General features: G+C 40.6%; 1 long non-coding RNA gene across 1 annotated transcript in view; it reads right to left on the bottom strand.

Annotated features, from left to right (window-relative positions):
• Positions 1-23961, bottom strand: part of LOC148057248 (uncharacterized) — a 71304-nt gene that overhangs the window by 10098 nt on the left and 37245 nt on the right. The window contains exon 2 of the long non-coding RNA XR_015702226.1: positions 18855-19101. This is a non-coding gene — a long non-coding RNA (uncharacterized LOC148057248). The remainder of the gene's footprint in view (positions 1-18854; positions 19102-23961) is intronic.

Here is a 23961-nt window from a genome sequence, read left to right as displayed (position 1 = left end):
TGTTGTGGGGAATTTTAAAAGGTTAAAACTGTAATATATTTATTTTAAAATTATAAAGGTATACATAGGCTCAAACACACAGTGTCTAGCAAGAAATTCTTATGATTTAAAAAGAAAGCCTTTGAACTAAACCCAAATCTCTTGCAGCAAAAGTGAGAAGAATTTTTGTGTTCAGCAAAGGAAATACTTTGTGCGTTTTTCCTTTGTGGAAGCAGCACAAAGAACAATTCGTACTGAATTGAAGTTTTGTGGTGTCTCAACTTTGTTTAAAACATTTTGGAGAGTCCAACTTTATACTGTCTGGTAAAAAATCTATTTTTTCCATCATTTAGCTGACACAGTGTGGGCTCCTTTGAAGGATGCAGAGCAGCCAGAGCAGTCAAAGAGCAATTGCCTTTAAGACAAGAAAAGGCTTGATTCTTTCTCAAAAGGCCTCATCCCTTGTTTATTGAAATACAGAACATTTCTTACTCCCTTAGATGAATTCTGGGCCTCAGAAGTCCGGTAAATAGTTTTGTGTTTTAATATCTAAACAAGGTGAATGAATACAATTCACACATTTAGTGACAAGCCTCCTTTGCAATGAAAGACTCCTAAAATGCAATTAAATGCATGATTTTGACTCCAAGTGATGCAGGAAAGCTGCATTTAATCCATATATGCACCTGTGGCTGGATGGGCACCTCCAGTTATTACTTCTGCTCACAAAAACCACTACCTTGGCTGAGCTCAGCATTCAGAAGCCATTCTCCTGCCTAGGGCTGTTCAGGATTCATACAAAAAGAAACTGCAGCCATAAATTGCTTGATTTATTGGGTGTGCTCACAACACAAGCGAAGTGCGCCGAGACCTGCAGCCACAGCCACCTTCATTTAAAGAGTGGGAAGAGGCGAGCTACACGGTAACAGGGAGGTTATGGTACTTGCTCTAGTAGGACAGTTAGCTTGTGGACCTTCTAGGATGATAGACCCTGAGTCCATGGCTCTTGCTTCGCAGGAGAGAGCTTAACCATCAAGTCACAGGACACTCTGAGTAAGGAGTACACTATCCCTTCTCGTTGAAATTGGGACACTCTGCAACCTGAATTTGTGATCCATGAGTCCAGAGAGACAGCAATGAGGAGACCTGCAGTTGGTAACTCAGCAGTGCGGGAGCTCTGCTTCTGAAGCAGGGATTAGCTTTCAGGTGTTCAGTATCAAAACACTCCAACTTTTTTGGTCTTTTGACCCTTTTACCTCATGAAAGAGAGTGAATCTTCCAGTAGTGCTGCTTCTTTGTAACAGAGACCAAAGTGTGCACTGCGTGGAACTGGATTGAAGTGAAGAGCCATTGCAAAACTTGAAATGAAACATAGTTAGGCTCATAAAATTATCCTTTACCCCCCAAAAAGTTTCCTTTCCACCTCCGCCCACAAAAAGATTTACTTTTGTTGGGCATACTTACAAAAGTCTTAGCAACGGCTGCAGACCACCTATGTGATTTCCCTGCACTGGGTAATTTAAAACTAGCCACAGATATAAGTCATCATGAAGTGTCTAAGAATATAAGCACATAAAATTCACAGATGCATTGTTCACTTACCATACAACATAGTCAAGCATTCCTCCCTGTTATTGCCATCTTATTATTGGGAAAATGCCCAATCCTGCTTATTCTTACAACTCAGCAGTTTCATTTAAGCCAAAAGAGTGTTTCAATGAGAGATGAGCTGCCAAATTCACTTTTAAGTTTTTGTTAACTAATTTCATGTGACCTTGGCAACAAAATACCTGTTAAATAATTTCATATGACTATGATGATCAACGCAGAACCAAGATTTGCAGACAGTGAGCTGGTAGAAATTGCTGGATGTAAGGCTGAAACAAAGACGCTCATTCTTCCAGGGGAAAAAAAGGGATACTACTTTGCCATCCCTCTGGTTTTGCAATAAACTTTTCCATTTGTGCTGTGCTGTTTGCGTCTTCTGCACTGGTGATGAGTTAAATTCAACAGACAACAACAACAACATCCTGAACATATCAAGCAATATTTTATTTTGGTCTAAGTCTATTGAAGTAGATAGTATTAAAGGTGAATGGATGGAAACAAGCGTAATACGCTGAAGAATCAACTCCTTTGAAAGCAGTGAAGAAACAGAAATTGCCATTAGAAGTACTTTAGTAGCAGGCTGGAAGGAGCATTACAGAGACACACAGAACAAATGGAGAACTCATTAGAGACTGACAGCAGTGAGCCAAGCAGATAGGCTGGTTGGGTATTTCCAGCTCCAGCTCCTGAACTTTAGTCATTCAGGGTACCAGAAGAGTGACTTTTCTGAAGTTGTGTCTAAAATAGACACAGCAAGCTGAGCCAAACTAGCAGATCTCAGTAGGCAGAAAGTCCCCATTATATTCGCTCAACCAACGAACCACTTGATACAAACTGCCTTCACAAAGAAGTGACACCACTTCTGCTATACAGCTCTGACCAGAACAATTATGACCACTTAATTTGACTTTGCATCAGTAGTTTCTCATTGTGTCTATGTTCACAGCCACCCACACATTGCAACTTCCACCAAGACAGTAACGACAGAGAAGTTCTTTCTAGTCTTGGGGCTGTTTCAAAGACCGGAGTAGCGAGGAACTGATCTGCATTGCCTAGACAGAATTTGGCTTGGGATCTTGGCAATGAGAAATATCATAAACCCACAATACATGTTTCGGTGATCTGTAAGTAAAAAATTTGCATTTTGGCATCCAGTTTATTCGCTTTACTGGTCATTCAGGAAAGGGCATAGATTAGAATCACTAACTCGTTCCTCAGTTAGTTCCTCTTAACAGAAGCTGTTGTTTCTCAGCTTGTGTATAAAGTAAGCTTGCAGGCTAGAACGGATATGCCTTGTTTCAGTTTCACCCTGCTACATTTCTCAGGGCTAAGCTAGGGACTGCAGGGAGTCCAGCAATAGCTCTCCTTCAGCGGCGAGAATAAGAGAAGCCTTGGCACTGAAACATCCATCAAAACAGAATTCAGTGATGACAAACATAAAGGGATCCATTATCTGCTTTCCTGTATGTATTACAGACCTTGGACCTCCCTGGTTTTCAAGATCAGAGAGACTAAAATGTGTGGCAGGATATGAGGCCGTAAGTACTACTCAAATTCTCCATGTAGCACTGAAGTAGGGCTGAGGCAGTACCGAATTTTACACCAGCTTCCTGGGCAGGTGTGCTTTTCACCCTGGCTAAAGGACATAACATTTGCTTAACTCCTGACAGTTGTGGAATGCATTGCTAACCTCACCACAGCCCGCCACAAATGCGAACGGCAACCTACGGCAGCATGACAAACCTTCCTCCGTGTCTAGCTTACAGCCTTCTTCTCCTTCCAGCCACACGCAGCCTGGCAATCATTCAGTCCCTTACTGTCCCTCACCTGCTTTTTGTGAAAACAATATAATTTCCATTACTGGCATCCAAACCCCAATGTTATAAATATAAAAATCAGACGGCTATTCCCTCTTTCTTTATGGGATTTTCCAAGATTGTCTTGGATATATTTAGTATTCATGTGTAATGAGTCAGAGTGTCCACCTGTGGTCTCCATAAACCGATTTTGTAAATAGCATTGACTGATGTGACTCAAAAAAAAAAAAAAATGGCCAGTTTCTGTTTTCCAGTTTTAGTCTGAATTCAAACACTGTTTGCAGTTCCAAGAACTCTGTGGGTTTCATGCTCTGGGTCAGTGGGTGGGGAATACTGGAAAAGGCACACTCCATCCTGTCCCCTCGTTCCGGTGGGCTGTAGGTCTGCAGAAAGATGACCTTATTTTATAGCACAGCAAACCACCTTTTCATTTAGAAACTGTTTAATATGCAACCTGTAGATGAGGCCCTGGCATACATACTTTCCTGTGTCCATTCCTCACTTGGAGGTTGCTATTGAAAAACATTGAATTTTGATCCAGCGCAAATGAATGCACAAAATGAGCTGTGGTCTGGTTTTTATAGGTATCAAAAACCATGGAAGGATGTAAGTCTCACTGACTTTTCAGTAACACTTTGAAGAATACGGGAGAACAACTTGACTTCAGTGTTATGGTATCTAAGCTCAATTTAGCCTCATGCTAATGGAGGTGGCGATGCTCTGAAGTGACACCTGAACTGCTTAGCGTGGACTGGAGTCACCTGTGCATGGTTCGAAGCTCTTTAGGGCTTTGGTACTCGTCCTCAGTCTTCGGACAGCTGAACTGTGGGTCTGAAATGCTCCTGTGTGAATGGAGGGGGAACTTCCAGGGAAAGGGAGAGGTTTGGGGCAGACAGTAGAACACTAGCAGCAAAGAAGAGGAGGCAGCTTGTGTCCTGTTAATAACTGAAGAGTGGTGTTAACTGAAGCTTAGATTAACCTCTAGGATTTCAGGATAACTGAAATCAGCTCTGCAATGTGGGCAAGACCCATCTCCAGAAAAAATATACCTGAAACAGGAACTCAGGTTCCATTTTAATATTTGGCATTTCTTAAGCCATTCTTAAGGATTAAGTTCCTGCCTTAAGATCTAGTTTCATCTGCATCCTTTGTAATCCTTGCACAAAATGAGCAACTAGACAGCTGTCCTATAGTTGCCAAGGGACAGTATAAAACGAGTTCAGATGAAGGTATTAAAAGGACACATATAAGTGTATACATGTATACATGCATTTGAAGGCTGTAAATGTTCAAAAATAACCAAGGAAATAAAGCAAGAGGATATGCTTGCTGAGTGCTTAACAGAGGCAGACTGGCATGTTACTAAAGAGAAGTGAATGAAATAATTGCTAATTATGGCAATATCAGCTGGGTTTCTTTTAGGTTTCACATGAAGTGTGCTGTGTTTGGGGCTTAGAAAGAGACCCCTAACTCACAGCACGTGTATGAAAAGGTTCGTTAAGACTCACAGAGCTTTTCAACCTGCTCTGAGTTGCAACGTTAATAAAACTGCTTCATTTTCCTTCACCAAAATTTTATGAAATTTACAGTTAGCACGTTTTCATTATGAAAGTCAGGTAATGTGATACTGTGAAGGATTTTTTCATTAATGCTTCAGAAACACTTGAATCTGGAGCTCAAAGCAAACTTCAAGGCTTGCAAAACCACTTAGGTTGCAATGTATAATACAATAAAAGGCAATAGTCTGCATGTCTCTTTGCCAACTGAAACCACCAAGCACCACACAGATCGATTAGGACATGATTCTGCCAGGTGCCAATGTGTCTTGTGAGTCACTGTGTACTCCCAGCTCTTTGAAATCAACAGAACCAACTCAAAAGACACTCAGTACTTACCGAGATCAGGTTTCTAAAAGATCAGTAAAAGAGTGTTTTCTGCTGTATGCTTTGAATAGAAGAAGAAACTCAAAACACCAACTCTCAGACATCAAAAGTAATAAAATTACCAAGGAACCAGCATTTTTCATATTGTAATGAATGCAAAGCAAGCAGCTGAGCTAGCAGATAACACGAGGCATGTTAATTTGGAATTACAGCAGCATTTGATAGCAAGGCAATGGCTGAAGTTCTATCAGCTTTTCCATTATAAGCCACCATAAAAACCTACTGAAAGCAGATATTTGGTGTGTGGTTTCTGAGCCTCAGAGTCATTCTAAAATTTGCATTTGATTAAGTAGTTTCCACTGAAAAGAAATCAAATCAGTTATTATTATGGCATTCTAGATAAAAATTCAACTGAAGTTTAGGAGAATTAAGTTTATTTCTGCTTTTATTACCTAGCAAACTTTGGTCCTTAACATTAATTGCAATGCTTATTATTCCATAACTATAAGAAAGAGCTTCCTTATTTTAAAAATAACCTGCAAAGGAGTAGAGTAATTGCTCATTCTTTATGAGTATGTGCTAAGTGCTCCTGATGTAGATACATGTGGCTGACAATTTGCTGGTAGTGTTAAAATATGCACTAGAAATAAAACATAATAACTGACTCAAGCCAAGTATGTCTTCTATGTGGGAATGGCATCTTCTGCCTATTGTACTTTGTGCTTTTTGGTGCCTGTGACGCTATGTAAATATTATTTTTATTTACTGGCATAGCAAAAATTTCCAGTGTTCCTCAGGCTAGCAGTATTCTTACTTGGATACAAACCCCAGTAAGTTGGGCACTTTCCAAACAGGAAAGGCAGTTCAGCTTTTGTTTCAGTGGTGTCACAAGCTAAAAAGGCACAACACAGAAGCAGCAACTCAGAAATCACTGAAATGTGGCCAGGTCCCTTTGGGCATCAAGCAAAGCCAGTCACCCCTAGAAACACAGCAGCTATTGTAACAGTGCCAGCAACATGACACAGACCAAGGGGAAGGAAGTACAGAAGAAAGAACCATAGGCAATTAAAGTAACTAGAACTTTAATGTAATTACCCAGTTTGTAATATAGCCAAAAGCCAGGATAGATGCTGCTATTCTTGTGAAAAGTGTCATCCAATATTTTATGGCGTGGAGCGGTCAGGACTCAGAGCCTCAGTGCTGGGATTCACCTGCAGGAGAGCACCCCAGCAGGGCATGAGTGACTCAGGGTGAAGAATGTCATCTTCTGAATCACAATGCCACTTCCTCGGGCACTTCGTTTTTCCTTCCAGGATTCCCCCCCGGCTGCCTGATACTAGGTAGATTGTAAGATCTTTGGAGAGCTGAACATATCTAAGGTCTCGGACCAAGTTTGTGCCTGGTGCAATACAGTCAGCATTGCTGGCTTTGACTCCAGGTTGAAGCTGAACCATTTAATTCCCTCTAGTCCTCATAAAGGTAGGAATGGTAGGTCTAATTTTAAAATATGCCCTTGTTTTTGTTAAGTGTTGCCTAGCCTTCCGGTTCCATAGTCATTTAAGGAGCAGTCAGTGTTTCCATTACAAACTCCTCTTTCAGGGATTTATCATTGCAATAAAAACATATTCTTATGGCAGAAATATACTCTCTGCACAAATTCTCTGGTGAAGGAAGGTGAGTTTAAGTGTCAAAGATTGCTATACCAGAGCAGGACACAAGGAAAAGTACTAAGGACTTGATTCTGAAAAGAATTTCAAATGCTTGGTTTTAAGCACCTGAGGAATTCCGTTGAGTTCCAGACCTTTGTTTACATTTTTAATAAGCAAGCACAGGGACCAGAGTAACTAATAGTTGTTAAAAACAATTAATAAACAAAATAAATAGATAAACAGACACCATACATATGCCTAGCATTCATGCAAGTAAGAGCCACATCTGCCCATAGAAGAAAGGATGAAGATCACAATCCTAATACAGAAAATAGTGCCATCACAGTTGTGTAATGAATTTCAGGTGTGCTTTGTACCCTCAGCTCTTGTTCAATTCAACTGTAAGAAACTCAAGCTGTTAAGAAAGAGGATTGTCTCCTACCCTCTGAAGGAGATAGGTTTGATAATGCAATAAATCTTATGCATCTTCCCTCTACCTGCTCATAATATCTATCTTACATAGATACAATAGGAAAAATTAACATATATTACAGTTATTGGAAGAAGACTAATGTGTGACAGAGAAAAACTGAATGATGTTTCTGTAGATAACCAATTCTTCCGCTGAGGCTAGAACTCTAATCCAGCATTGCAACAGTAGAAATTGTTCCATCTCTCGTTAACTTGCTCACAAAATGGTATCTCTTTTGTCAAACGTATTTCCCTACACAAATCTAACAGAACTGCATCTGCACCATCCTGTGATGCAGGCAGAGGCAGACTTAAAATAAAGTCCGAAACTATTGTCTTCTGATACACAGAGCTACGTACTAGCACAAATTTTACTGTGCATATAGTATGTTAAAGGAAGAGCTGAAACTTTTACTTATTAAGAGGATAGTTGCAATCCTAATTATATATCTAATGGATATAATAAAATATTGATTTTGTCTACCGTAGATACAAAAATTGTATAAGACATACTACAAAAATTTAAGCATAACAGATGCACAATATTACTTCAAGATGAAAATAAGAGACGGAATATAGAACAGACAGTGGAAAAATATTTCCTGAATTTTAACATCATAACTATAGACCTTGCAAGAAGTAGAGATCAAGAGACATTGATAGAAAAGCAAAGGGAAGCCAATGAAGAAAGAAAGATCCATAGCCATTTTAAACATATTTGTAGAGTTTATGTCTCTTAATTAAACTCTCTACTGCAGTTACCACAAACCCACATCAAATATTCAAAGAAACTGCCATACCCAACAGATTTAGTGAGCTGCAGGCCAAAAGCATATGCCTGTGGAAATCAAAGAAAAAGGTTTTTGACAAGGAAGTGTACCAACATTTTATCATCTCCTCTCCTATTGAATTGAGCTGTAAGTACTGATAAACAATAGCAATCATAACTAAACCCAAAATCCCACTTTCAACAGCATCCATTAAACCACATTTTGAGAATTATTTTCTTTTTTTTCTGTGCCGTCCATCTTGTCTATAGAAATACCAGAATAAGAACACCCCTGGCATATTAAAATACTACAGCACACTTTAATTACCCGTACTTCCTGAGTGAAATGAGGTGAAGTGACTGCAGACAGACCTGCTCCTGTCAGCCCTCCTCATAACACTGCATCTATCAGCTCTCGTGCTTCAATCTCATTCCATGAATTATTTATAAAAGTGCTCATTTTTAGTGTAAAACCACTATATAATGTGGCAAAACTGTTACGTAATATGGCACACCAAAACTTACCTTTCTTTTCTTCTTGTTTTTTTGTTTTTTTTCCCAAGAGAGACAATCCAGTTCTTCATATACTGGAATGGCAGCCTTCTGGGAAAAGTACAGAGTTTTCTCCAACTCAGCTCCTGACTAAACTGCTCTACAAATTCAATTTTAGCAGGCTTTGATCAAACTTACAGAGACCTTACTGAAACAATTTTTTTCATATGCTTGGCCTGCAAGGTTTGAATTACCACAGAAGTTAGTCGTAGTAGTTACTGGCAAATAATTTTGAATAAACTTATAAAAGACCCATAGTATTTTAAAAAAAAAAAAAAAAAAAAAAAAGAAAAGGAAAGAATATGCTGCAAATAACAAAAGTAGCTCCACAAGTAGAAGTATTGGAGACAGGGTATGAAGCTGGCCGGGCGCACAGACTATGGTGCCGTGTTTTAACTGTATTGGGACTGAGTCGTATTTTTTGTTTCACCTACAAACTTGAGAGGCTGAAGAGTATAAAATTGAAAACAAATTTATCTAAACCTGCTCCTGTTTCCAATCGGACTTCTAGTTCACTGGACAGTCTACTAGAGGTGTTCAGGGAACTGAGAGTCACCTAAGAAATTTTTATAGGAGCTCTCCAGGATAGAAAGAGATGCCTTAATAACTGATCATTTTTTTCAGCTCATCTTCTTTTTAGCTATGGGAACACTGAAAGTAAGAGCAAAACAGATAATAAAGCTGACCAGGAAGGATTGTTCAATGCTGACCACATCAACCCATCCTTGACAGTCTGTGGAATCAGCCAGCTGTGATACTGAACTGACGATTAAAGGGTTTTATTTCCCTCAATTAGGTAGAATAAAGGTGTCTCAGGCTTTCCACCTGCACTTCCTAAGGGGACTTCACTTTAAACGCTGGCTTAGTAAAAGTCATGCAGAGATTTTATGCATGTGGTACCTATTACATGCACTGGAAGCCGTGCTGCTTCTCTTGCCATGGTATATGTTGCTCCAAGTAAGGAAACTACCTACTTTCATCTTGTACCAAACATGCCTGCTGAAGGGACTAAAGACACAATTTGTAAGAGTTGCTTTGAAGCATAAGGTAAGAATTTGGGTAAAGCCTCATCCCTTTTACACAGCAAAAGTGCAATAGCCTGAGTGCTTTGTGCATGTTCTGCACCCAGTCCCAGGAGTGGATGTGCACTCATTTTGCTGAAATAACAAATAAACCAGCTGAAGATACTGTGGTGAACAAAAAACCTTCTAAAAATTGTCCCTATGGAGGTACTAAGCTGTTTCTTTAATACTCGAATATATCAAAATGGTGCTTAGGCACATTTAGTCTGAAAATGTTGTCAAGTGCCATGCTGCTTCAGACAAAGAGATATTTTACAGTAAATATCTTCTCAAAACTCAAGTCACTTTTAACCAGTAGTTTCTAGTTACAAACACTGGGAACTCACATGCCTTTGGGCACTTGCGTCAAAAAGCTTTTACTGAGAAGGGGTCAACACACTCAGACCCAGCGAAGCACTGCTGATGCAGAAAACTTTGTCATATTTAGTCAGCGTGTTACAATGAACAAGAGCCATTTGGGAAGGGCTCTGTCTTAACAATTCAACTACATCTTGGGGAAGGACTCTGTCTTAACAATTCAACTACATCTGTTCACTTCCACTGGCACCACAATACACAAAACGTCAGAAACAAATTCTTTGTGGAAAAGGAAAATAAACTAGAGCTGAAAACTTGTAATATATTGTTATTATTGGATTAATCTTAGGGGTAGGCATCCACATGAAGGAAAATTCATAGGAAAGGGACAATCTGCCATAAAAGCCTACTTGGTAAACAAGCAAAATGCTGAATGTCTGGGTCTGCTTGTGTTATGCAACAGCTCAGTGACAAAACCAAAACCAGGGTGTAGGTTCGCCAAGCCTCAGCTCAGCAGCCTGGTGTAAGACCCAAAATAAAAAAAGTGTCTTTGATATTTGGTCTTCTTTTTGGCTGAAGCTGCTTTTTAAAACTTCTTCATAATTTGTTTTGGGGGCTGGAGGGGTTATATTCCTATTGATTTTAAAAAATCTGCCAGTTTTCTTATAATTCTGCTCTACTGTTAAGTACAAAGGCTGAATTTCTGCTTACAGCCCACAGGTTACTTGCTTTTCTCTTTCTTGTGCCTTGGAGTTTATACCAGCCTTTGATTTAGATACTTGAAAAGTGACAGCTACGTATGAATGGGTGAACTGATCTATTAAGTGCAGTAATGCCGTATTGGTAGCCCACAGTCCATTCACATCACTGATCCTTTCAGATTACTGGATTCAATGGGAGTTTTTCTGCACTGTTTATTACTTACCAAAGAAAGAGCATTAAGAGATTGCAACATTGGCAAAATTAAACTTTTAGAAGTGGGGAAATAACACATTTGCATTTGCCCAGATAGATAGCCTTAATTTTAACACTTTGTGTGAAGGGCAGGCATGCAAAGTTGCAGAATGAAGGATACTTGGGAAACCCCAGGTTTGGTACTTCCTAATTTCAAAGTGTTGATTTTGAAACCAGGCCGAACTTCATATGAATCAGGGCCCTGGGGAAGAAAGAGTCCATGACGAAGGCAACTGAAGATCATAGCAGAACACACAAACACGAGGCTAAATTTGGGTTGACCAGACAGACAAATATCTGGCATTTCCCAACTTCAGAGGACTTGATTTTCCACCTAAAAAAAAGAAGTGTGAGTTTCAAGTGTGCATTGCTAATTTATTTTTTCAAGAAAGCCTACTCTGTTCACATGCAGCCACCTCATCATCATCAATGGGACGTCAACGCTGGCTGCTTATGATAGCTACACAGAAGCCAGCTGCTGGAGAAACCAGATGAACAGTCTCAGCTACCAACCACACACACCTTATTGCAGGTGGAGAGAACTGGTGGAAGAGGGGGTGGAGAGGGCTCCTAGAGTGGGGCAGAGGAGGGAGCCTCTCCCAGCCCCCTTTCCCCAGAGAGCAGCTCCAGCATCCCTGTAACCTCTCCTGCTGTGCTGGCTGTGGTGGAGCTACAGGCACAGCAGTGTTGGCTTGTGGTGCTGGCAAGCTGCTACAACTTCCCTGAGCTTTGGTAGGGAGAGGTGGGAAATATCTCTGGAAAAGCAATTTTGTGGGACAAAAGAAATGTATTTTTTTCTACACTAAGAGCTCCCTCCTTCTTGTCCTGCCACATATGTATGTGCACACTCCTCACATAGCCATACTTCAAAGCCCTTTTGGAAGCTCCAAAGATTTTAAAACTTACTTCTCAAGATGAAGTAACATGAACCTTTTATGCTGAAATGGGTCAGGGCTCCCAGGCGTGCAGGTAGGCCAGCTGCCACCCCGATGATTAAAGCAATATAAGATACAGCCTAACACAGTGCATCAGGTTGGAGAAAAATTTCCTCCTGCATTTCCTCCTTTCCTCCAATGCACACCCATGTATGGGGTGCCCATTGATGGTCCAGATTATCCCAATAGAAGTGCTACCACTGACTTCAGGATGAGAGCAACCCTCAGCAGGTTTCTTATCTGGTCTCCCTGAATGAATCAGAATTTCAAAGCAAATGCTGAATCTCTGCCACAGCTATTACAGGAAGAAAAAAAGAATAATGTCACGTAATAGCACACTTCTCTCTCAAGAAGCTTTGATGACAGGAAACAAAATACCCAAGTACAACTATTTTTCTAACTTGTTCATCTTTGGGGGTTGCCAGAGGAAGGTCTTTTTTGCCTCCTGATCACCACAAAGTTGAGGCACAGAGAACAAGTGATCGTCCACATGACTCTTCTGTGAAAGTTCTGGATTTTCCAAATGGCCATTTACAGTTACATGTTTATTCATTTTTCCGGTCAGTGAACATTACAAAAATAAAGGACAGAAAAACAGAGGTTATGCTAATAGTTCCCAAGTGACTATCAAGAGCATGCAGTTTCAGACTCTGATAGTAGATTTTCTCAGGAAGCCACGGGAAGACACAGACTAACTTTGTGTAATTGCATAGAAGATAGTAATTTGTAAAATTTGTGTCTATAAAGCCCTATCAACAATTGATTTTTAGATGATTCTTTGAATTATTGGTAACATTCATCACATGCTCCAAAAAACACCAACTGTAATAGTTGTGGTGAGATAGTGAGGAATTTTCCATCAGAGCTGTAAAGCCCTTAGGTGAGCAAAAAGACATCTATGATTTTAAAAAAATTCTTTCAGTTAAAGAAACAATACCAAATTTCTGATCTTCTGACACTCAGACATATTCTGTAGTCGAGATCTGGCATTTAGACTGTTTTTTATTGGATTTTCTGTCTTAAGAAAAAATCACGTCAAATTAGTAAAATTCTGTGTACTTGACTAAATACTGAGAATGATGGCCCATTTTACTGCTCTTCAACATGACTCACTGAATAATCCAATATGTAGCCTTGCTCCAGCAGTGGTGGAATAAATTATTCCTTGCTTCCTCGTTGGGATGTTGACAGTAAATAAGCTGTTCATCAACGTTAAATGTAACAACCCTCCTTTGTGATTTTGCCTTTTTGCAAACCTCAGAAACTTCTGAACCAAACTTAATACAGATTGATGAGCCATGCCAAAATGAAAGCACTCATGGACACAAAATTGTATTGTTGGGCAAAAGCACAGAATTGTCTTCAATAGAAACCTTTCTGTATAAGTCTCACTATCTTTATCATATTATTTGTCATGTGAATTCACCCTGTATTTTTTCTGCTTTCCAAAGCAAGTGAAAAACAATCACTTGGAATGGAAGGACCTTTGATATGTCCATTCTTATGTTCTTCTACATATACCTGCTTGAATTGTGAGCTTATGTCATCCTGTTGAAGTGAACCTGGTGAAGAGGTGGACTGGGCTCTTCATATTTAAACACTTGATTTTCCATGCTATATAATTCACAAAGGATTTGGTACAAAACTCAGGGAAGTTAATGTGAGGTCTTCTATTTCTCCATCACAAATCGTTAAATCTTAATTGTCTTCCTGAATGTTCACCTGCAAAACTGCTTCCTTGGAGTCATGCTTTTTAATTCATTTGCATTCAAAGACCCACTGCAGAAGCTCACTCCAGTCCTGTAGCTTCCCTGTATCTTTCTCTTTACCCTATTTCCTCCTTTCCACAGAAAGGTAGCTTGGGATATTCTCTGTTCCTCCTATCTCTTTCCCAATTGCTTCATGCATCCTTCCCAAACTCTTGTCACGTGCCTCTCCAGTATAACATGGTGGGACTCAAAGAGCTACCTGGCTTTCTTATTATCATTCAAGGTGAATTTTTTTTTCCCCACACATATAGGTACAAAGTCAAATGGTTTGAAGAAATCTATGAGAATCAACTCTCCACAGTTATGAGATACCGCAGCCAAAGGAAAAATACGGGCACAACTCCTTCTGGACTTGAACTGTTCTTAGGAACAACTGCATAAGCAAGATTGTGGCATTGTGCCTAAACTCCTTAGTTTTGCCAGGCCCAAACTGACTCACAAAGGATCATCTTAGCTCTCTCTGTAACCACTGCACTGGTTGATCTGCAAACCGAATCATCTTCCCAGGCATAACGGAGAGATGACTCTTTGCTTTATCAAGCAAATTGGCTGTCTCATCTAAAAGGTTATTCAGGCAAAATGTTGAGGTTTTGTTGCAAATATCTTAACTCAGTTTTTTCTCAAGAAGGACATTAAGGAGCATCAAATGAGAACAATGAAGGTCACTAAGGACAGCCAGGCAACATCTCACCCACCTCCCTACATGAAACACAGTGGTATGACTAAAGCCTCCAACCTAAATAGCTGTGGAGTTTGTCAAGAACACTATATGCTGCAACAAGCTGAAAACAGGGGGACCTCAGGACTGTTACCTAATGGAAAGCAAACCAAGAAACATGTATTGCTGTGTGCTGAAAAATTTCACTGGTAAGAAGCGTAACACTTCAGGATGAGAGATACTCTCTAACTGTGATACACCGTGTCATAAATCAGCTTTTAGGATATAGGATGTAGAACTATTTGGCATTTGGGCCCAAAAATGATAGAAAGTTATAAATACTTCAAATGCAATGGTTTATTTAAACAGGGACACATATTAAATACACTTCACTAAATATGCATTGCAGAAGATCCAGCAGGTTACAAGAGGAGGGTAACTAGCCACTGGAACGGGGTAGTTCTGTTTCACTCACTTGAAGTAGTTAAATAGAGATAATACATCTTCCCATCACCACCAGCAGCTGTGAGCAGGAATCGTTCAGTGAAATTCCAAGGCCTATGTTATGTAGGAGGCCAGCCGGGATCATCGTAATGATCCCTTCTGGTTTTAAAAGCTCTGAATACTATATGTAATCCCTGTAATTAATCTAGCTCCATAGGCTTCTGTTTACGAGTCAGTTATTTTGGCTGTCTGTATCAGGAGAAATAACTAGTTGCAGCCAGTCAGGGTTTATTGAAAGTAGGGAATTACTATTTGGAGCGAAGTCTGTTTCTAAAAAGCCTGCTGTATAAGCCTATGCTCTTTGGAAACACCGAAGTTGATCTCTATGACACATCCTATTTGCCGAAAGTTTACGGTAGATTGACTCATGCAGTTTTATGTTGTGCTCTGTTTAAAATACTATTTTTTTTTGGTTGAGTGGTAGCTGTTTCAGTGGTTACCTTTTGGTTTGATGGTTTGTTTTTATAGGGCAGAGAAAGTTTACCCAAATTACGAGCAGTTGCCAGTACTGCCTGAAGAAAAATGTCATCCTGACATTGATTTCTTTGGGGAATGAATCATGCAGCCATATAACTTTTAGCAGTGCTGTCTGTCTAGATTTGTGATCTTTTTCCTTTCTTTTAGTACAAAGTTTGTCACTTGAAACAATGCGTGATGTCTCGTCTTAAGCATATTTATAGTTTTCCCTCTGTTTACTAACAGTTCTGTTCTGTGTGTCACTCGTGTCTGGCATATGCATCATCAGTAGTTCCATTTCAGTATAGAAACCCATAATTTCACTTTATATTTTGTCCATATGCATCATTTTTGTGGCTGTGTTTTATCCATGATGGGGCATTACAAGCAGGCCTTCTTAATGATAGAAACCATAATGTGTCCCAAACATAGCACAGCATGGATAATTGTAGACAGGAGTTTAGGGGTATTTTTGGTTTTGACAATTAATGACTGCCTGCATGAAAGTTTTAATGCATTGCATCACATAAAAAACCACCAACAGAAAACCAATGGCACATTCCTTTGGAGAGTTCCCTTGAGCTCAGCTAATCCAAAGAAAATCAAAACGGCCAAATCTTTAAATCAGCACAAACAGAAAACCTAAGTAATGAATACAGCTTTATGGATTTCTTCAGGCCAGATCCTGCTCACTTGAAATGTTCCACTCAGGAGGAAAGCAGTGAGGAATCCCAGGCACAGCAAAATCAAAGCAGCAGATGTTTCTAGTCTGGTTCTAATCCCATGTAATTAGAATAACAGATAAAACATAACTTCTCATTTTCTCATCCCTGCTTTCTTTTTAAGATCACTCAATTCCTTTGTTTCCTTGCTCTATTACTGCGTGTCCTTGTTACTTGCTATTTATTAAGTGCTGGGTGATGCAAATCTTTGGAGGTATAAAGCCATCATGCCTTTGTCATGATGTTTAGGGGCTGTAGTCAATACATCTCAGCTCTTGCCTGTTGTCTCCTTGAAAAAGGGCAGCTCAGCGTTCAGTTTGTGCCTCCATTGCCCTCCCCACCACAGCATGGAGAGACACCCACTGAACACGTGCCTGTCCGTATGGCATAGCATGACAGCGGGTATGGTCATCACATCTGAGGGAGTCGGCACTGAGGACACACTGGCACCCCCACACAGGGAAAGACTCGCAGTTACTGACTCATTCTCTGCCACAGATCTGCCTTAAAGAAAAACACGTGCTGTCTGTGAATCTCTTCCTATTGCTACCAGACAGTAATTCATTTCCAGATCGATTAAGTCTAGAAATTAAAAAAAAAAAAAAGTTATAATTGAAAAGAGGCCAGTTCCAGCTGGGGAACTGGCATAGGCAGCATCGAGCAGGATGCCAGTCTAAATCCAATTCCAGTGCTCATCTGTACCCTTGTGAAATTGGCTTCCCACCTCTGTGAGCAGGCACCGTGCCAACCTACTGCATGGGTACTAGGGTAGGCAGCCAAGCGATCATGCGCACGCACTGACTGTGGGCAAGAAGGGCACGAATCCAAGTCCAGGAATGTGGATGCAACAGCATGGCTGGAGCCTCTGCACAGATTCAACAGTTAATGGACCGTGTCAACAGCATGAAGCTGGAATCACCTCCGAGATCCGCCAAACAGCCTCCTCCACTGTGTGAAGTCATTTTTGTCGACAAGGGATCAGGACATATATTGCACAGGAAGAGGAGAGGGAGGAGAGGAAAGAGAAGATCAATTGGAGATTTCTTAATGATGGGTTGGGCATTCAAGTGCCTGCCCTTTGCATAGTCCTTATTCTTTTGATTAGGTCATTGGTCTTTGGAAAGAAAACATCAGATCAGTGATGCAACACTGTGGATGCTTTGCATGGCAAATGTCTTCTGTGCTATAAAGCCAAGGGCCAGTTAATATTAGAGGTAATCTCTTACCATTAACCCAGCTCCTCACAAGTTCAAGTTTATTCTTAACTGCTTCTGGCTGGTTATGGCCCAAGGGGTAAGACCTCTCCACCACAGCGTAGGACAAAAGCCTGCTGGGATCTACCGTTTCCTCGCAGCACATGGTGCTCTGACTGAACTGCAAGCACCTATCAGATTGTGGCAATGTCTTGTCCCTTAGCCTGAAAATTACTGTGAATCCCATAATAAAGTTGGAATCTCCAAAACCCTTGGAGAAATGACAATGCTACATAATGTTTAACTGGCAGTGTTGGACATAGTCCGATGCTGTCCTTGGAACTGATTTAATGTTACTTCTAAACTCATAAATTCTTTTGAACGCTGTCATAAAAGCCCACACATTAAACAAAACCATGCACCAGTTTTTGGTGATGAGAAATACTGTGCTGATTTATGAGTCTTTCTTCTATATCTATACTTATATTGCTGCAGCCAGAGAACAGGTAGATTAAAAAGCAAAGTACCCAAGCAGGTGTCACTTCCTATGTGGGGATGAGACAAACAAAATCTTGACGTTTGGGGGAATCCTGCCTTGAGGGAAAAATGCTCAGAACTCAGTGGTTCCCAACAGTTCTCATCAATCTCAAAATAATTACTATTCAGAAATCTTTTTATAAGCCCTGTAGCTCAACTTTTTCCTTGCCAGGGGTGGCTCGGCAGTAGTTTCAAGTGATGTGAATTACTCTAAATGGTACAAGTCACAGCAGTCCTTTTATCCAGTCTGTTAGTGCTGTACTTTATATGTTAAACTACTGTTAAACTAAAACCCAGCCATAATGACACTACATTTTATCCCTAAGCAAGTATCCACAATTCAGAGACATGCATATGAAGTGGGGACTGGAATCCAGCCTTCCAGTTTCCAGATCACAGGTCAAAAGCTCCAGAGGTACTGGCATTAATCAGAATTGAGCAGAAAAATAACTTCATTTTTTTAATCTTTCTTCATTACACAAAACTTGAAGTTGTAAAAAGTCTAATTCATTGGCAGGTTAAAAAAACACAAACCAAACAGCTTTCTGAGTATGGACTGAGCGAAGGGTTTTTTTCCCTTTGTTTTTTTTAGGCTGTCAAGCAGAAAATATGCCACCACCATCACCCTCCCTCCCCTTCGCTAGCAAACAGTCTGGCAGACAATAACTAGGAAGGTGGGACAATGAGGTTCAAAACTTTCTCTTTCTTGCCAGAAAGACACCCACGCAGACATGAAACCAACAAACATTACGATACACATTACACAACACTGTGCGTCCCCAAACACCAGGGAAGCAACTCAGGAGGTAAGACAGAGTTGACGGAGCAGGGCAGATGTCTTGAGACACATTTGGTAGCAGGGTTCAGGCAGTGACCAAGGCCAGGAGCTCTGAGAGCAGCAAGTCAGCCCCATCAAAGCAGTGAGCAGTCACTGTCGCCACTGATGTTGTTGAACAACACAGAAAAAAAAAAAAAAGTCTGGAATGCCTGTTTTAGACTATGCACATATCATCACATACCTATGGGCTAGGAGGGAGGTCTTCAAGCTTTCTCTGGTTTCCTGTGGATCCTTCCTTGTTCACTGTGTTTTCCTCTCTCTCATCTTCCTCGCACCCTTGCCTTTCCTTTTCACTGGATGAGCTCATAATCTTCCAGGGCAGGTAGCTGCCTCCTGGTTTGTTGGGATTTCTTTTGCAAAGTGCTGAAGAAAGTGCTAAAAGCTGTTTGGCTCTGGCACTGTTTTGAAAGTGTGCAGCAGAGTCTGAACTGAAAAAGAAGAAAAAAAAGAGAAACTAAAAAATTATAAATCTATATAATCTATAAATACGAGTGTTCAACAAGAAGGTCAAACGGGTAATGCAGGGCACAGCAGCTGAATGCTAGGACCAGGAGACTAAGATCCTGTAGGACTGACAGAGCTTGTGCTTTGAAGTTTTGTCATTGCTCTGCACGATAAACAGGTTTCATACAAAATCCACAGGTCAGCACATCACCTAGGTACCACTTACTCATTTGCGCATTTTATCCTGGGCACAAGCTTAGCGTCTGCCATCTCTTGTGACTGTGTCTTCCACCCATCACATGGCTTTCTCCAGAGCACCCCACGAAGTTCACCATTTCATGGAAGGTTTGTGAGCATGTTGGCAAGCAAAGCTCAGCTTTGCACTAATACAAGGCTTCGTACAAGGATCTGTCAGTCCATACTTCAAGGTCAGTGACTTTTCTGTTCTCTTAAAAAATGTTAAAAGAGAGCAGGATCAACCTTTTTCGGTTTGTTGTGGTGGGGACTATACCCGTTCTCTTGGGGCAACTTGTGCACAACTTTGAAACTAATCCTTACCATAAACTCAGAAAGCAAACTCAAAAGACTGCACTCCAGTTCTATTTCAGTTCACAGCAGCGTGTTTAGGTTTGTTTCTAAATATAAATACTTTCATTAACCATGTAATCCTCTGTTTAATTGCTTACATGATCTTTTTTTTTTTTTTTTAAGAGAAGCACTTCAAACCAGAATGGGCATAACTGGGCAGGACAGAAGTGTGATTCCAAGCAGAACATTACGTTTGGTCCCTATTTCTGCAGCCCAGAATAACAGCACTCCAAAGAGCATTGGGGATGTTCAAATTCCAGAGCCAGAACTAAGCTCCGTGGCTCAAGACATGATGCTATCTCTAGGAGGAGAGCGAAGGAGAACTCTAAAAGACAGAATTGCCTGAGATAAGAATGTAAAAATCCAAGGCTGGGTACATGCCCGTAATCTCTGATGTGTAAACAAACAGTTAAATTTGTGTCAGGGAGCAGCATGTTCATTTTTCTGAAGAAGACATGTTTCCCAGAAGGAATTACATAAATATTTATGAAAATGAAGCAGGAAATATTTTCCCAGGGTAGGACACTGTTCAGCACTGCATCAGGTCAGCAAAAGCCGGGGTTTATTTTGTCAGTCTTCCCCTGGAACTGAATCATTGCCCTCTTGTTTGCAAAAATCTGTTCTGACACAGGAAGAGGCTGCACTTAGATAAACACAATTACAAACCACACTGAGTATTTCACTTTCTATCACATCTCTGAATGCATATGTGAATGCCTTACTTTTTTGGACAGCTTCTCCAAGCGATTGCATGGAACACAATAGCCATAGGTATCTGTCTCAGGCCTCTCGGGAAGGCTGATGCCATATGAGTAAAGTCAAAGGCATCTTCAGTAGAACTGAAACCCTACAGGCTAACTGTCAGAGAAGTATTCTCAATGAAAGTGGTCACAATAAAAGTGCTTATAACACATTCACTGTGAGCTGGTAAATTCTTGCAAAGTGCAAAAGTTAGAAATGCAAAGTTGTAATGCAGTGCCACCTGAGTGAGCAGAAGTTACACACAATTGAGGTCTGTTTAAAAAACGGGGACAGGGTTCAATACTGCACCTCATAAAGCGTCCAGCAGCTCTCTGACTCTGTGGTCTGCAGCCCAAGCTCCTTCTGAGATTTTGGAGCCGTTCTGCTCCCTGGGCACCAGCTGTCTCCAAATCCCTCCTGCCTCGCAGCAGACACTTCCAGCTGGAATCTGGGTCAGCTCTTCTGTTTAAGCACTAAAAGCTGAGAGGCTAGGAGTAGGAAAGGAGAGGTAGGAGTATGCCAAGAAGGGGTTGTAAGCTCTAAAGGAGACCTAAGGTTCTCCTAGAGTGCCATCCCTGTGTCAGACCAGGGAATGCTCACGCCCATCCCTCAAGGTACCCAGCTCAACAGAGAGTCAAACTCACTAGCAGGAAACCAGGGAGATCATAGTTGATAGGGGAACATATATTTCTACACTGCTGAGGCTGATGAAGTCCCTCAAATATCCAACAAGAATTACCTAAAATCATTAGTCCTACAAGCTCTGTTTACTGAACATAGAAGCAAGGAGATTTTTGAGAATTTTGACCTTAGCTTAGTTCTTTTTGTCAGTTACTCAGGCATATCAAGGTCTAGTCATTGTTTATATCTTACTCAGAGGAACAAAAACTGATGGAGACTGTGTTTACAGGCTCAAGTAGTCGTTGCGTGGTGACCAAAACAAAAATGATGTTTTACAAAATAGCCCTAGAGTTACTTTCTTCTCTACACTTGGCAAACCACATTACTGCTTTTCCTCTTCCATTCTCTCTAAGCTTTGCCACCACGATTGATGTATCCAGTACGAAAGGCTGAAACACTCCAAATCGTCATGACCTCTGATACCAGGAGAACTGAAACCATCCAGGATCCCAAAGCAGAGATATATTGTACTTTTTTTCTTTTACATCAGATGCCCCCAGGTTTATTCAGTATAGTAAGGTACAGAAGAGGAAAGTTCTCCTTAATACTAAATTTGGGTTAGAAAGGATGTCAGCGGACTCTCAGTCCTTGTGGCTGAATCAGCCCATGGTAATAGGCAGGATGTATTAGCTTGGAGTCCAACCACAGGATCTGGGACTCTACAAATTATTAAAATTGGCTGTAGATCTGGCCACCTTTTGACAAGCACTATTTCAGGATGTTGTCTGTACTCCTTATAGTCTATTGACATTTAACTACTAACATCTGAAGAATAAGGAAGTGAAGGTAATACAAATTACCAAGGAAGTACTTGGACTCCACAGAGGCAATGCACTACACAAAGGTTACCTGACTACTGCTCAACTCAAAGCAACAGAATCTTTCAGGATTTTCTTTTGTGTCTTCTCAGGGTTTCCTTGTAATAGCAAATGCTTGCTTTATTACTTTTACGTCTGGACAATACTGCTTAGTTTGTTTTTTCTCTCTTGCCTACAGACATTTCTCTAAGCCTGATTCAATAAGAATTAACATGCACAACAGGCAATGTGCCTCATTAAATCTCCATCACCAATGAAGCTGCTTGAAGATATTTCAATGAAACTGGTTTGATAAATACCTAATTGCCAAAACCCAAGCTTTTCATGCTAGTATATCAGTTTTGATGGACTGCCTGTTAAGGCCGGTTTCCTAGCTCCAGGACAGGATTTCTGGTCCAACATACGGGAAGACATAACTGATTAGCAAACAGCCTTGTAATAAGGCAATATAATCTTAAGGCTCTAGTGCAAACACTGGTTTGAATTAGGCAGAGAAAGAATTTGAATCTGGATCTCCTACATTTTAAGTAAGTGCCTTCATTACCAAGCTCTTGGATATATTAAGCTTCATTTCTCTCGGTGTGTTTAGGGGTTTTGTGACTTTCATGGAGGAAAAAAGAAAAAGTAGGGTCTTGATTCCTTTTCTAATGTGGAATGAGAACATTTGAAAATGATCACAGCAATTGTAGCATCAGAAAAATGTTCCCTGCTTAGTCCTGGTCAGTGACTGAACTGGTTAAACTGTTTCCTCTCTCACTTAGACTTATCCCTCTTTATCCCTGATAAATAACAAAGAAGTCACTGTAAGTCTCTCAGTACTGTGGAACAGATAGCATCATTCACGTCAGTTTGGCAACATTTCCCAAAATGCCTCCTCCAAAGCTAAGTACACTAGCTTCCCACTCCTACGCTCGCTATTCTTGCTCTTACGTTGACCTTCTGCTCACAAAATGGAAAGTGAAGAGAAGAAAAAGATAAATAAAACAGATTTACAGTGTACAAGTCAGAGGCACAGTGCCCAACGCAAATCACAGAGGAACAAGTTTATTCCTGGTACAACTCTATCCATCTATAATCCTGGCTTTCTCTTTCCTCCCCCTCTAGCTGTGGTGTATCTGTTATTAAGGCCACATTTGAGGGTGTTTGTTACATGACATTCTTTAGGACAGAGACCACTATTTATTTCTGAAAACTACTGCATATAGTTTAACAAAAAAGAAAAGTGTTTTGAAAAGTGGGACAGTCTGTGACCAGGATAGAAAGAAAGAGGGAGAGGACTGTATTGACCCCTCTTGGGACTTTGGCCAACATTTCATCCTACATGAAAGCTTGAAATCAAAGCCTTCCTTCAGCCTTTAAGAAAAGGTACTCATTTTTACATCAGCGTTGCTACATTTTCTGTCTACCAAAAGGCTGAAACGTTGTAGGGCTAAGGAACTAGAACTCTCTTAAATAATGAGGAAAGCATCTCAAAATCTATTATCATAGGAAATACATTTTTTGCCTAGAATGGAAAGCAAATGTGCTCTCACACACTAGGCAGTTCAAAAGCATAGTTTAGCTTTTTGAGTAGCTGTGTCCTTCATTGTGTAAGAAACCGGAAGTTAACAAAATTCCTGGAAAGATTACAAATGCTCATGTTCCCTTTCTTTGCTGCCAGGCTACCTCTAACAGTCTGCTGTCCCTGGTTACAGTGTCCTCCCTAAGAAAAAGCTAGAGGTTTTTTTCTAGGAAAGGATTGCACATGGACAGATTGTCACAGCTCCATCCAAAAGGACATATAGTGGTTTTGCATGCTATCTCTTCCCCCATCCAGGAGGTCTCCTACACCTGGTGTCAAAGTCCCAACACCCAGTTGAAAATCTGACAGCTACCTCATGTGGATTTGAACGAGCAGCAGCTTCCTGGACAACCGAAAGATGACGTTCTGCTGGGACCTGTGCTATACCACTGTCCTGATACATGGTCTCTCTCAGTTAGCAAGTAGAGGAGAAAGGTGGTATGGGAGGAGGTACC

Source organism: Nipponia nippon, unplaced genomic scaffold (assembly GCF_047370975.1).
Source record: "Nipponia nippon isolate SJK-2023a ecotype South Korea unplaced genomic scaffold, ASM4737097v1 scaffold_1, whole genome shotgun sequence".
NCBI classification, from domain to species: domain Eukaryota; kingdom Metazoa; phylum Chordata; class Aves; order Pelecaniformes; family Threskiornithidae; genus Nipponia; species Nipponia nippon.
The sequence above is the reverse complement of the archived record's forward strand: the minus strand, read 5'-3'. Positions and strand labels throughout refer to the sequence as shown.